General features: G+C 40.8%; 1 pseudogene; it reads left to right on the top strand.

Annotated features, from left to right (window-relative positions):
- Positions 1 to 6,648: 6,648 nt before the first annotated feature.
- LOC123457365 lies at positions 6,649 to 8,156 on the top strand (annotated as a pseudogene).
- The last annotated feature ends 5,051 nt before the right edge of the window (positions 8,157 to 13,207 follow it).

Genomic DNA, 13,207 nt, shown 5'->3' with positions numbered 1-13,207 from the left:
CTGGAGGCCCTGACGTGCCCATTTTCTCTCTCCCCTGCTTTCTGCCTATTTCTCTTCCTGTTGTCCATAAATAAATAAATAAATAAATAAGCACAAAAACCACTATTTTTAAAAGCTAAAACAATTGCTTTTTCTTTCTTAGGCAAATGTCATTCAAAACCCTTTGCTGGCTGTCTCAGTTCTGTTTATGGAAGACCATTTTCTTTGGCTGCCCAGTCCCTCAATGAGATCTGCTCTCACCGGTGGCAGAGAATCATTCAAGCAGCTCAGAACCCTTGACACACTTTCATTGCATTGTACAGGCTGCTAGATACTCTTGACACAAAAGCCTGGCAGAGTTCTCACAGAGTATATGAGAAGAGCTTAGCTGGGAGGCACTGTTAGCAGTAGAGTTTTCTTTGAGGGGAGGGGAAGCTCTCCATTCTATGATTTTTTTTTTAATCTTACATTAATTTTTTCCCTTTTTTTCAAAACATTTTCCATGATTATAAAAAATATCTTATGGTAATACTCTCCCCCCACACACTTTTCTTCTTTGAAATTCCCTTCTCCATCATATCCCCTCCCTGTCTCAATAAGTCTTTCTTTTATGTTGATGTCATGATCTTTCCCTCCTCTGATGCTGGTCTTGTGTAGGTAGTGTTAGGCACTATGATGTCATGGATATTGAGGCCATTTTATGATGATGAATCTTCTATTTCTACTCTGATCTACTTCCTTCAAAACTGCCCACTATTGTTTGTATGTGACTTGTCCCTCAGAGACACCTGGTGGAGGAAGTGTGTCACGAGGGGTGACACTTGTGGTCTTTGGACTGCTCCCACTTCCTGAATGAAGATACAATATGAGCTACTAGCTCATGTAGCTGCTGTGATACCTTACCTGACATGATGTGCCATGCCACATTAAACTGTAAGTTGCAATACACCCTTCCTCACTTACAGTGTTTTAAAAAATATGTTATTTATTTACTTATTTGAGAGAAAGAGAGAGAGAGAGAGAGAGAGCGCACAAACACGACAGAGAAAGAGACAATGGGTGTAATAGATCCTCCAGCCACAGCTACAAACAATATACTTAAGCACCATCCTGTGCATCTGGCTTAAGGGAGAGCTGGAGAATCAAACCTTGCTCCTTTGGCTTTGCAGGAAGTGTCTTCACTGCTAAGCCATCTCTCCAGCCTTGACATTGCCTCTTGACAGGAATTTGGTCACAGATTAGAAATAACACTACCCTCAACTCACTAGCCTCAATCACTTTACTCATTGTTATGTGCCTGTGATGAAAAATAAGACAGAAACAACTTGAAGAGGAAAGACTGGGGTGGGAGTGATGGCTTAGCGATTACATCTTTTGCCTGCAAGCAAAAGGAGTCAGGTTAAATTCTGAGGACACATGTTAGCCAATTGCACAATTAGGCACATGAATCTTGAGTTCTTTGCCGTGGCTGGAGGACCTGGTATGTCCATTATCTCCCTCCCCCCCCCCCTCTCTCTGTCAGTCTCTCTTCTCTGCTGGTATTTCTCTGTTAAGTAAATAAGTGAAAATTATATATACAAAGAGGGAAGACTAATCTGAGCCCATTTCAGAGGATTCACTCCATTGTCACTCACCTCCTGCAAACACTTGGGAACGATATGCTGGTTGTAGGGATATGCGGCGGAAAAGACCAGCTCACCTCAGAGCAAACAGGAAAGAGAGCACAACAACAGGTAAAAGGTACTCACAAGTCGCCTCCAGTGACTACCTCCTCCAGGAAGTCTCTACTTCCTAACAGCTCCTCTGCTGGAGACTGAGTGTGAGACGACCTAATCACAAACACAGGAGGCTATGAGAGGCATTTTACATTCAAGCCACTGCAGCATTATAACTGCTAATGCACGCAAGTACACAGCTGTTCCTAACCAGCTTGGGTGAGAAGAGAAGAAGATCTGGAAGTCTATATATATATTTCACTTAATGAATGTTTAAATAATTAAGCTTTGTTTTTGATTTGTTTGAGACAGGGTCATACTATGTAGATGAAATCAACTTGATGAGCATTGTCCTAGAACTAATGGCAATTCTCTTGTCTCTGTTTCCTGAGTGATGCAATAAACAGTGCATATCACCTTCCCCAGAACTGAACATTAAAAACCATAAATCTGGCTGGAGAGATGCCTAAGAGATTAAGGCACTTGCATAGGAAGCCCAAGGACCCAGGTTCTATATCCCCAGTACCCACATAAGCCAGGTGCATCGGCAGTTGGTTGAGGAATGAAAAATACTACTGTTTCTCCAGCTAAAGAAAGTCATACTTAATATTTTGAAAAGATATTTTATTTTTACTTATTGTATAGAGAATGAGGGAGAGAGAGAGACGGGGGATGGAGAGAGAGCATTAGTGTGGTAGTGCTTCCAGCCATTGCAAATGGACTCCAGAGATATGCACCCCCTCTTTAATATGACTAACGTGGGTCCTGGGGAATTGAACCTGGGTCCTTTGGCCATGCAGGCAAATGCCTTAATTGCTAAGCCTTCCCTACAGCCCATTCCATTCCTAACTGCCCCTCCTCCTTCATTTCCTGTGGTCACTAAGCAGAACAAGAGCTTGTTTAGCTCTCCCTTGCTTGCTCTACTGATGAAATTTCCAAACTTTCATTTTGACTTTCCCTAGGAAGGTAGGAACCTATTGCTTCTGTCAGTTAGGGTGTGGCATGATCTCTATTTTTTTGCCTCCCTCCTACCTTTCACAAGTTATAAGGTTCTCAACATAAAATTAAAATACCTAAGACTAAACTTGTGATTGTATTATTTCATAGATTTCTGAAGAGACAGAATTAGGGGAAAGGAGATAGTAAGAGGGAAAACTCTCTGGGTCATCCTAATGTTTCACACTCTCATATCATGCTGACAAACCCTAGTTTCCCCTTGCTTTATTTGCCAGATTGTGCCCAGTAACATTTGCTTTTTAATTCATCTATTGCATGATTACACACTCCCAGCTGTGTGTCAGAGAGGTCCTGATAGAAGAAAGCATCACATAACTGTGCAGCCTAAATATCAGTTAGCAGGCACTGACAAACAGAGGTGCCAAGATCAGGTCACCTTCACTTATTCTGGTCTTCTGCAGATAGCAATGATAAAGGAGTCCCTGGTGCTAGCAAGAAAACTTAGTGGTTCAATCTCAATGCCAAAGGATTCAGGTCCAATTCCTCAGAACATAACTAAGCAAGGGACACATGGTGGCACATGCATGTGGAATTCATGTACAGTGGCTAGAGACCCTGGTGCACCTATTCTTCCCTCTCCTTTTTCTCTCTCTGAAGTGCAGGTAGCCTGGAATTCACTATGTAGTCTCAGGGTGGCCTCAAAGTCACAACGATCCTATCTCTGCCTCCCAAGTGCTGAGATTAAGTACGTGTGCCAATATGCCTGGCTAGTCTATCTCAATTTGGGCGCTCCAGGTTCAGTGGGACCTTGTCTCAAAAAATTGTGGTGGACAGCAACTGTCAACTACTTGCTCCCACACAAGCCCATACACATGCACCTGCACACATATCTGTTCCTACACATATACAAGCAAACGAATATACACAGGCACACATATCACACATACATATGGACAAAAAAAAAAAATCAACCTCAGAATGGCTAATCTTGTTTATGTTATTTCCCACAATTACTATTAGAATTTTAAGGGCATCATTTATTTATTTATCATTTGTTTTCATGAAAAGAGAGTTAGAGGGAAGAGAAACACAGAGAGAATGGGTGTTCCAGAGCCTCCATCTGCTGTGCCACTTTGAGCATCGGGCTTTACATGGGCACTGTAGAATCATACATGGCTTGTTAGACATTGGAGGCAACAGACTTAAACACGCAGCCATCTCTGCAGCCCTGCTATCACTTCTTTTTAAGAATGCTCTGTTGTAAGTCTTTTCTTTAAAAATAGCAATAGGGCTGGATAGATGGCTTAGCGTTTAAATACTTGCCTGTGAAGGCTAAAGGACAGTGGTTTGAGTCTTGCTTCACCAATACCCATGTAGGCCAGATGTAAAAGGAAGTGTCTGCATCTGGAGTTGGTTGGCAGTTACTGGGGTCCTGATGCACCCTTCTCACTTGCTCTCTGAACCTCTCAAATAATAAAAAAATTTAATTAACAAAAATGGCCATATACAAGTCAGAGTCCTTATCCCATAGTGTACATTCCTCCAGCAATTATCTGAACAGATCTCATTCCACTTCTTTCCTTCTTCCCAAATTGAGCAATTTCCCTCCCTGCACTACCACCCACTAACAACCATGGTTGTCACTATGGCACCTACCAATATGCAAGGATGCATTGGCAGTCCCAACTTGTTTTCTAGGAAGCAGAGCGAGTGCAACTCGGTTCTGGGTAAAGCCAACTGTCTCCTCCACTTTTATTCTGCCCGGCTTTTCACCTTGAAAGCCTCATATTCCAAACCACACAGCTACAAGACGTAGGAATATTATATGAACTATGTCAGAGTTTATGTAAGAGGAAAGAACAGTCCGGAGAAGGCTTGCATCAACTAGTGCTTTTGTGTGACTTAGTTTTTGCCTCACTTCCTAGTGCCTGGCTTACATTGGATCTGGAGAGTCGAACATGCCTCCCCAAGTTATCTGGCAAACACATTAACCACTAAGCCATCTCTACAGCACATAAATTGGCTTTTCCATGATCTCTAGTTTTGAAATAAATTAACTTCCTCTTATGTGTAACACTCCCAACCTCCTAGAATTAAATGGGCAGGTCAATGAAACAGTGCCTGAGTCAAGCAGGTGAAAGTAAAAGGACGAGGGCTATAGAGATGGCTGACCGATTGAAGGTCCTACTTGGCAAAGCCAGGTGGCCTTGGGTTCAATTCCACAGTACTCCCATAGTTCCAGATGCACAAAGTAGCACATGCATCCAAAATACTCACTGTCTCTTTACCTTTCCATCTCCATCTGCTTCTTTCTGTTCACCTCAAATAAATACTTTTCACCGAGGCCAGAACTTGGGATGCAGATGTAAAAGGACCTCTGTGAATCAGATGCCAGCCTAAGACTACATAGTGAATTCCAGGTCAGCCTGGACTACAGTGAGATTCTAACTCAAAAACTGAAAGAAATAAAAATTAATTTTGAAAAAAAAAATCTTGAGGAATTGCTTACATGTGAAGGTATTTACGTGCCAAGCCAAAGCAACCAGGTTCGATTCTCCAAGAACCATATTATCCAGATGCAAAAAATGATGCATGTGTCCAGAGGAGAACAAACAAACCAATTTTTGTTTGAATGTGCCAGAATGAGGTCTTGTCCCAAGATTCAATGGATGAAGTTTGGAGGCTTTCCAAGCCTGTTGACCCAGTTTATTTCCCTAATACTCACCTAAAACTGGAACGTGATATCCATGTTCAACCAGATGCTTATGGGTGCATGCATGTTGGGTTGTTTGCAGTGGCAAGAGTTTCTGGCTAGCCATTCTCTCTGAGTCTTTTTCTCTCACTCTATCTCTCTATCCCATCTATAAATAAATACATATTTTTAAAGACAGAAAATAAAAAAAATAGCCATGTATCACAGCACAAGTTTTAATAACAGAATTTAGGAGGCAAGGGCAGGGGAATTGCTGTGAGTTCAATGCCAGACTCAGAGTACATAGTGGATTACAGAAAATATAGGGCTGGAGTGAGATCCTGCCTTGAAGAAAATAAAGAAAGAAACAAACAAAATAGACATAAAATTCCATAATAAAATTAATGCTAAGCCAGGCATGGAGGTACATGCCTTGAATTCTAGGAATCGAAAGACAGATGTAGGAGGATCACAATGATTTTGAGGCAACTCTGAACATGCAGAGTGCATTCTTGGTCAGCCTGTACCACAGTGAAACCCTACCTTGAAAAGCAAAAACAAATAAATGAATAAATAATAATAATAACAAAAAACATAAATATTAAAGGTTAATACATTGATCTAAATAAAATTAAAAAAATAACAGAAGGAAAGAAAGAAAGAGAACAGTACAATCTCTGCTCAGTCTCAGTGAAATGTCCACTCTCCTATTAGAACATTGTGACTTCAATTTTGCTTTCAGACCAAAAAATTACAGATCTGGTTCAGTGAGAACTCTGCTTCAGGGAAATAATTTGGACAAGTGATCAAACAGGACACTGAATGCCATCCTCTTCTCCCCACATATGCATGTGCAGACACATACACACACTACACAACACATACTGCATACATACCCTGTCAGTGTAAGAAATACTTTTCCAATGCCATTTATATTTTTCTGTAAAACAAGTATCCAATGTTGGAAAGGTTATTTTAATTTTGAGCAGTTCCATGGAAATGGAATGCAAAAGATATATATATATATATATATATTTAAGAGAGAGAGACAGGGAGCGACAGAGAGAGAGAGATTGAGAGAGAAGGCTCGGCAGTTAAGGCACTTACTTGCAAGGACTTATGTCCCAGGTTTGATTCCACAGTTTACATGTTAAGAAAAGGTACAAACGGTGCACATATCTGGTGATTGTTTGCTGCAACTACAGGCCCTGGAGTGCCCATTGTATCTCTCTGTCTTCTCCTTCTCTCTCTCTCTCCTTGTAACTAAATTAAGTGTTGAGGCGTCGAGGGAACCACACAGGTCGCATGGCCGCCGGCTGCGCCCCATGTCCTCGGCCCCAAGGGGTCTCCGAGAGGCCCGGGATGGCACCCGCCGGCGTCGTGCCTTGCCTGGAGCAGCAGACGTACGCCGTGGCGTGCGCGCTGGTGAACAGCCACTACTCGTGCCTGGTGGTCGGGCGGCACCGCAGGCACATCGCCCTGTCGCCCGCTACCTGCACCAGACGCGCACGGGGATCTGGGAGCAACTGGACGCAGAGCTCCTGCGCTACTCGGGAGGTACGGGAGCCGGCCGCGTCCATGCCCGCACAGGCGCTCGCGCTCTGCGTCGTGAGCGCGTGGAAACCCTGACGGGCGCTGGGGAGGTCAGCTGGGCGCAGGGCGAGCTGCTCAGCATGTGCCCACGGCTGTCCCCAGAGGCCCAGGCCGCTGGCTCCATGCTGACAACATGTGCCCGGTTGCCATGGAGGAGCTTGAGATGACCACTTAGGCCCAGAAGTCTCGCCTTTTAGGTGTCCCTATCGCATATGATCACTTCAAAGTTGTGGGTGAACTGGGAGACATTTATGGTGATCAAGGACACATTCATCTTAACATCGAAGCAGATTTTATTTTTTGCCCTGAACCAGGACAAAAGTTGGTGGGCACAGTTAATAAAGTGTCTTCTAGTCACATTAGCTGTTTAGTGCATGGTAGTTTTAATGCCTCTATCCCTAAACCTGAGCAGATGTCATATGAGCACTGGCAAACTTTGGAGATAAATGTGGGTGATGAACTGGAATTTGAAGTATTTCATTTAGATTCTGATGCTGCGGGAGTATTTTGCATTCGAGGAAAACTGAATATTACAAGTTTACAATCCAAGAGTTATAAAGCTTCTGAAGATGTATTAGATACTGGCATTGAGGAAATTGTTGCAAAAGTTTCAAAGAAGAAAAAGAAGGTGAAGAAAGATGCAGAAGCCTCTGAGGCAGATGGTAGCACCACAGAGCTCACAGATTTGGCAGTTACCCCACAGGAAGAGGTGTACCTACAGATGACTGCTAATGTGAATGGTGTCTTGGAACAAAAGCCAAAGAAGAAGAAGAAAAAGAAAGACTCAGAAAATTCGGAGACAGAGGGTGGTGCCACAGAACTCACAGATTTTGCAGATGTCACCCTACAGGATGAGATGGACCTACATACTGCTGATCATGTAAATGCCTCTCAGAGCAAGAGCCAAAGAAAAAGAAGAAGAAGAAAAAGAAGCACCCAACAATCTTTGAGGCAGATGGTGTGGCCTTAGAGCTAGCAGGTTTTGCAGATGTCACCCCAAAGGAAGATGTGGACCAAACTATTAGTGGCAATGTGAATGACCTCTGGGAGGAAGAGTCGAAGAGGAAAAAAAGGCACCAGGAAGATCAGGACCCTGTTTTCCAAGCCAGTGACTCCAGTGGTTACCAAAGTGACCATAAAAAGAAAAAAGAAAAGACTGTGAAGAGTCAGAATTTACCCCAGTTTTGGAATGTTCACCTAAGAAGAAACTGAAAATGTAATTGTCTTTTCTGCCACATATTGTTTTTGAGTGTCTGGTTTTCCTTAAACAGAAGCAAAGAGAAACCAAAAACAACAAAAATAGTCCAAAAATTCAAGAAAAGGTATGTGCATCATTGTAAATAAACATATGTCTATTAACCCACTTTACAAAGGACTGACAAGACAGTACAGAGGACTTGAGATGAACAAGAGTGCTGTTTGAAGGGAGAATGTGAAAACCTACAATAGGCCAGGCTTGATGGTGCACATCTTTAATATCAAGTACTTAAGGAGTAGCGAAATCAGGGTCACCACTGTTTTGCAGCCACACTGAGACTGCATCGTGAATTGCTGGGCAGCCTGTACAAGAGGGAAACACTACAGTGCAAAAAAATATTACAGGAAGAAAGAAAAAAATCTAGAGAAAAGAAAGGAAGGGAAGAAAGAAAGAAAGAAAGAAAGAAAGAAAGAAAGAAAGAAAGAAAGAGAGAGAGAGAGAGAGAGAGGGAGGGAGGGAGGGAGGGAGGGAGGGAGGGAGGGAGGGAGGGAGGGAGGGAAGAAGGGAGGGAAGAAGGGAGGAAGGAAAGAAGGAATGGGATAGGGAAAATCACTTAGGGGTTATTTCTTTTCCCAACAAAGACAATGGACCAGGGTTTGGGACCCCAGGACCCAAGTTAGACACATAAAGCACAAGGGGGCACATGTGTCCGGAGTTCAAATGCAGTGATAGAGTTCCTGGTGTGCCTACTCTCTCTTTTTATCTATCTGTCACTTTAACCCTTAAATTAAAAAAAAAATATATTTAAAAAAACATAAACTTACATGAATTGTTATACAAAATTTACTGGATCATATTTCTTGCCACTGCTAAGAACTCAATAATAAAATAGATAAAGAAAAAAAAAAAACAAAAACAAAGAATCCGATGCTCCTTTTTGTGCATCTACCTCTATATGGATACTGAAGAATTATGTACCATTAACTGCTGAGCCATCCCTCTGACCTGCAAATATAATGTATATCCTTTGGGGTATTATTATTATTTCTTATTTGTTCTTTTGTGGATGTGTGGTGTCACTCTAAACCAGGCTGACCTGGTTTATTATATAGTCCATTATATAGTCTCAGGGTGGCCTGAAACTCACAGCAATCCTCCTAATTCTCCATCCCATGTGCTGATAATAATGGCAAGCCCCACCGTGCCTCCACAAAAGAAATATTGTAATGTTATCAAACTTATCGTCATCAACAATTCTGTCCATCTTCCTTTGTTTTACTCAACTTGTGTTGTTGTGGATGAAGTTAGCTGGTAGACAAGTATCAATGTTAGAAGGAGAGGGATTTGGAAGAAATGGCTCATGTGACTATGTTTACTGCAAGTCAGGTGTCTGCTCAAGTATGAACTGGAGATTAGAAAATGAGGAATTCATGTACACTGGGTTCGTATACAAACAAAAATGTTCTAAAAAAATGAGTTTAATTTGGTTGAAAGCATGACATCTCAAAAACTTTTTTCAACATTGTACATTACATTGCACCTATCAATTCCATTTTTAGAAAAAGATTCATATCTATTATATTAGAATTATAGTTTTACTTGCCAGGTACTGATAGCAATTTCTTTAGGGACCAATCTGTGGAAAATATATATTCTTTTCTAGTGTATTTCTGTTTAATTACTAACATTTAAAAATATCTGTAAAATTGTACCCATTATGCAAATTTTCATTTCATCTGCATTTTTCCATTATTAACAGAGTTAATTATCATAAACATATTGAGCTTGAAGTGATGGCATGCACCTTTATCCCCAGCACTGCCTGAAAAGGCCTATAAAGTAAAGGTTAGCTATGAGTTCAAAGGTAGCCTGATATTATAAACAAGTACAACTCATAACCAAAGAGTGACTAGTATGTTTACATTTCCCTAGACAACAAAAATAGACCAACAATTCAAGAAAAGATATATGCATTCCTGTAAATAAACACATGCCAATATGCCTAGAGTTCATATGAAGGGGCTTGAGGCCCTGGCATGCCCATTCTCCCTCTCCCCTCTCTCTCAAATATATATCAATTAACTGCTCATGGACCTGAATTGAGATCCACCAAAACCACACAAAAGCAAAATCCACAGTACACATCTGGGAATCACAGTGCACCTTGAAAGAATAGGAGGCCAAGACAGGAGAACCCAGAAATTCACCTGCATGATAAATAAGAGACTGTCTCAAGGTAGAAGGAGAGGATATACACCCGAAGTTGTCCTCTTATGTTCATATATGCTCTGTGGTGCATGTAAGGCAACAGACATGTGTTTGTGTGTGTGTGTGTTTGTGTGTGTGTGTGTGTGTGTGTGTGTGTGTGTGTGTGTGTGTCAGAGGAGCAAGATCTAATCATAAGGTGCCAGAAACTAACCAAATAATAATAAGTATGTACAAAAAGTTCAGTGAAGAATTTTTAAACACCTGTTTTAAGGAAATTCCATGAACTTGGAGAGAATGTGGAGAAATTAACCAATATTCTAACAGAAAAACTGAAATTACAGGTCAAATTCATATTTGCTTGATTCCAGGTTTGGTCTCTCTCTTGGCCTAGAACTCACTCCGAAGGACCTGGCATCCCTTGAACTCAGTAATCCTCCTACTTCTGCCTACCAAGCACTGGAATTAAAGACATGCAACTTCTTGCCCAATATTTTTACTTAAAAGTTTTTAAGCTTTTATTTATTAGCATGCATAGAGAGAATGAAGACAGACATAGAGAAGAGAGAGCATGACAAGTGATCACCAGGACCTCTAGCCACTGCAAATGACCTCTCGATGCAAGCACAACTGTGCATCTAGCTTTATGTTGGAAATGGAAAATAGAACTTAGGTCAACTGACTTTGCATTGCTGAGAAGTTGAAGCATTTAGCTGAAAACCTTAAGGACCTAGGTTCGATTCCCCAAGACCCAACTCAGCCAGATGAAAGGTGTCACAAGTGACTTGAGTTTGTTTGCCGTGGCTTTGCGACCTAGTAGGGCTATTCAATTTCCCTCTCTCCATTTCACTATCTCTTCTTCTGCTCATCTTTGTCTCTGTATTTCATACCTCTTTATTAATCAAGTTAATTATTGAGATCAGGAACAAGACAGGGATGTCCACTCTCATCTCTGCTCTTCAATATAGTTCTGGAAGTCTTAACTCAAGCAATAAGCCAGGAGATAGAAATAAAAGGGATACAATTTGGAAAGGAAGAAGTTAAGTTAGCTCTATTCATGGATGACATGATTATATATGTAAGAGACCCGAGACACTCCATCTCAAAAGTCTTGAAGGTGATTAACTCCCACAGAAAAGTAGCAGAATACAAACTAAATGCACAGAAACCAGTAGCCAGTGTATATGCAAATGACAAAGGTACAGAGAAAGAAATAAGGGACATGGTCCCATTTTCAATAGCAACAACAACAACAAAATATCTTGGAATAATGTTAACCAAGGAAGTGAAAGATATATATCATGAAAACATAAAAACACTCAAAAAACAAATTGAGGAGGACTTAAGAAAATGGAAAGTCCTTCCATGCTCCTGGAGAGGCAGAATTCACCTTGTGAAGATGGCAATAATACCAAAGGAAATATACAGATTTAATGAAATTCCAATCAAAATCCCAACATTGTTCTTCACAGAGATAGAGAAAATGATCACAAATTTCATATGGAAGGGCAAAAGGCCTCATATATCCAAGCATATCCTCAGCAAAGGAAATACCTATGGGGGCATCACCATACCTGTTCTAAAGGTATATTACAAAGCCATAGTAATAAAAACACTATGGTAATGGCATAGAATGCAATCAGAATTACTAGCTATGAACAGAGTTAATGAAATAAAAAAAAAAAACTGTAGAAAATTTCACCAGTAGAATGGATGAAGGAGAAGACAGAATATCTAAGCTACAAGACCAGTTGGCAGATCTAATACAGTCCAACAAAAAGAAAGAAAACTAATAGTAAAGTATGAGTGGGAATTTCAAGATATTTGGGACACTATGAAAAGATCAAGCATAAGAATTCAGTGCATAGTAGAAGGAGAAGTATTTCAATCCAAAGGCATAGTAGGTGTCTTCACCAAAATCATAGATGAAAACTTCCCTCAAATTGGGAAAGAGGGTCCCATGCCAATACAGGAACCCTTTAGGACACCAGCCAGACAAAACCTGGAAAGAACCTCTCCTCACCATATTATAATCAAACAACCAAACACAGAAACCAGATCAAAATTATTGAAAGCAGTCAGAGAAAAAAAAAAAAATCAAGTTACCTACAAAGGCAAGCCTATCAAGATTACAGCAGATGGCTCAACACCATCTTTAAAAGCCAGAAGGGCATGGAGTGATGTAATCCATGTTCTGAAAGATAACAACTGTCAACAAGGTTACTTTATCCTGCAAAGCTATCCATTCAAATAGATGGACAAATAAGGGCATTCCCCAACAAAAGAAAGCTAAAGGAGTATTTGAAGACAAAACCAGCCCTACATAAAATACATGAAAGAATCCTCCATGGTGAAGAAAAAGAAAAAGAAAAAACAAAAAACAAAAACAATACTCAAATACTAGTGAACACAAGAGGGCAAAGGTAAAACCACCAGCTGCAAAAATGAATACATTCCTTTCAATAGTTTCAATAGTATCTCTTAATATCAATGGCCTCAATGCCCCAACCAAAAGCCATAGGTTTGTAAACTGGGTTCAAGATCAGGATGCTTCAATTTGTTTCCTCCAATAATCCCACCTTTCTACAAAGGATTGACACTATTTTAGGTTGAAAGGTTGGAAAACGGTGTTTCAAGCAACTGAACCTAGAAAACAAACAGGGGTTTCTATCCTAATATCTGACAGGGTAGACTTCAGTCCAACATTACTTAAGAAACACAAGGAAGTCCACTTTATATTGATTCAAAGCACCCTCCAACAGGAGGACATGATAATCCTAAACATATATGTGCCTAACATGGGGGTCACCAAATTCATCAAACAAATGCTATTAGAAGTAAGGACACAGATAACAGCAAACACAGTGA

The sequence above is a fragment of the Jaculus jaculus genome, unplaced genomic scaffold (genome assembly GCF_020740685.1).
Source record: "Jaculus jaculus isolate mJacJac1 unplaced genomic scaffold, mJacJac1.mat.Y.cur mat_scaffold_39_1_1402899_arrow_ctg1, whole genome shotgun sequence".
Lineage (NCBI taxonomy): Eukaryota > Metazoa > Chordata > Mammalia > Rodentia > Dipodidae > Jaculus > Jaculus jaculus.
The sequence above is the reverse complement of the archived record's forward strand: the minus strand, read 5'-3'. Positions and strand labels throughout refer to the sequence as shown.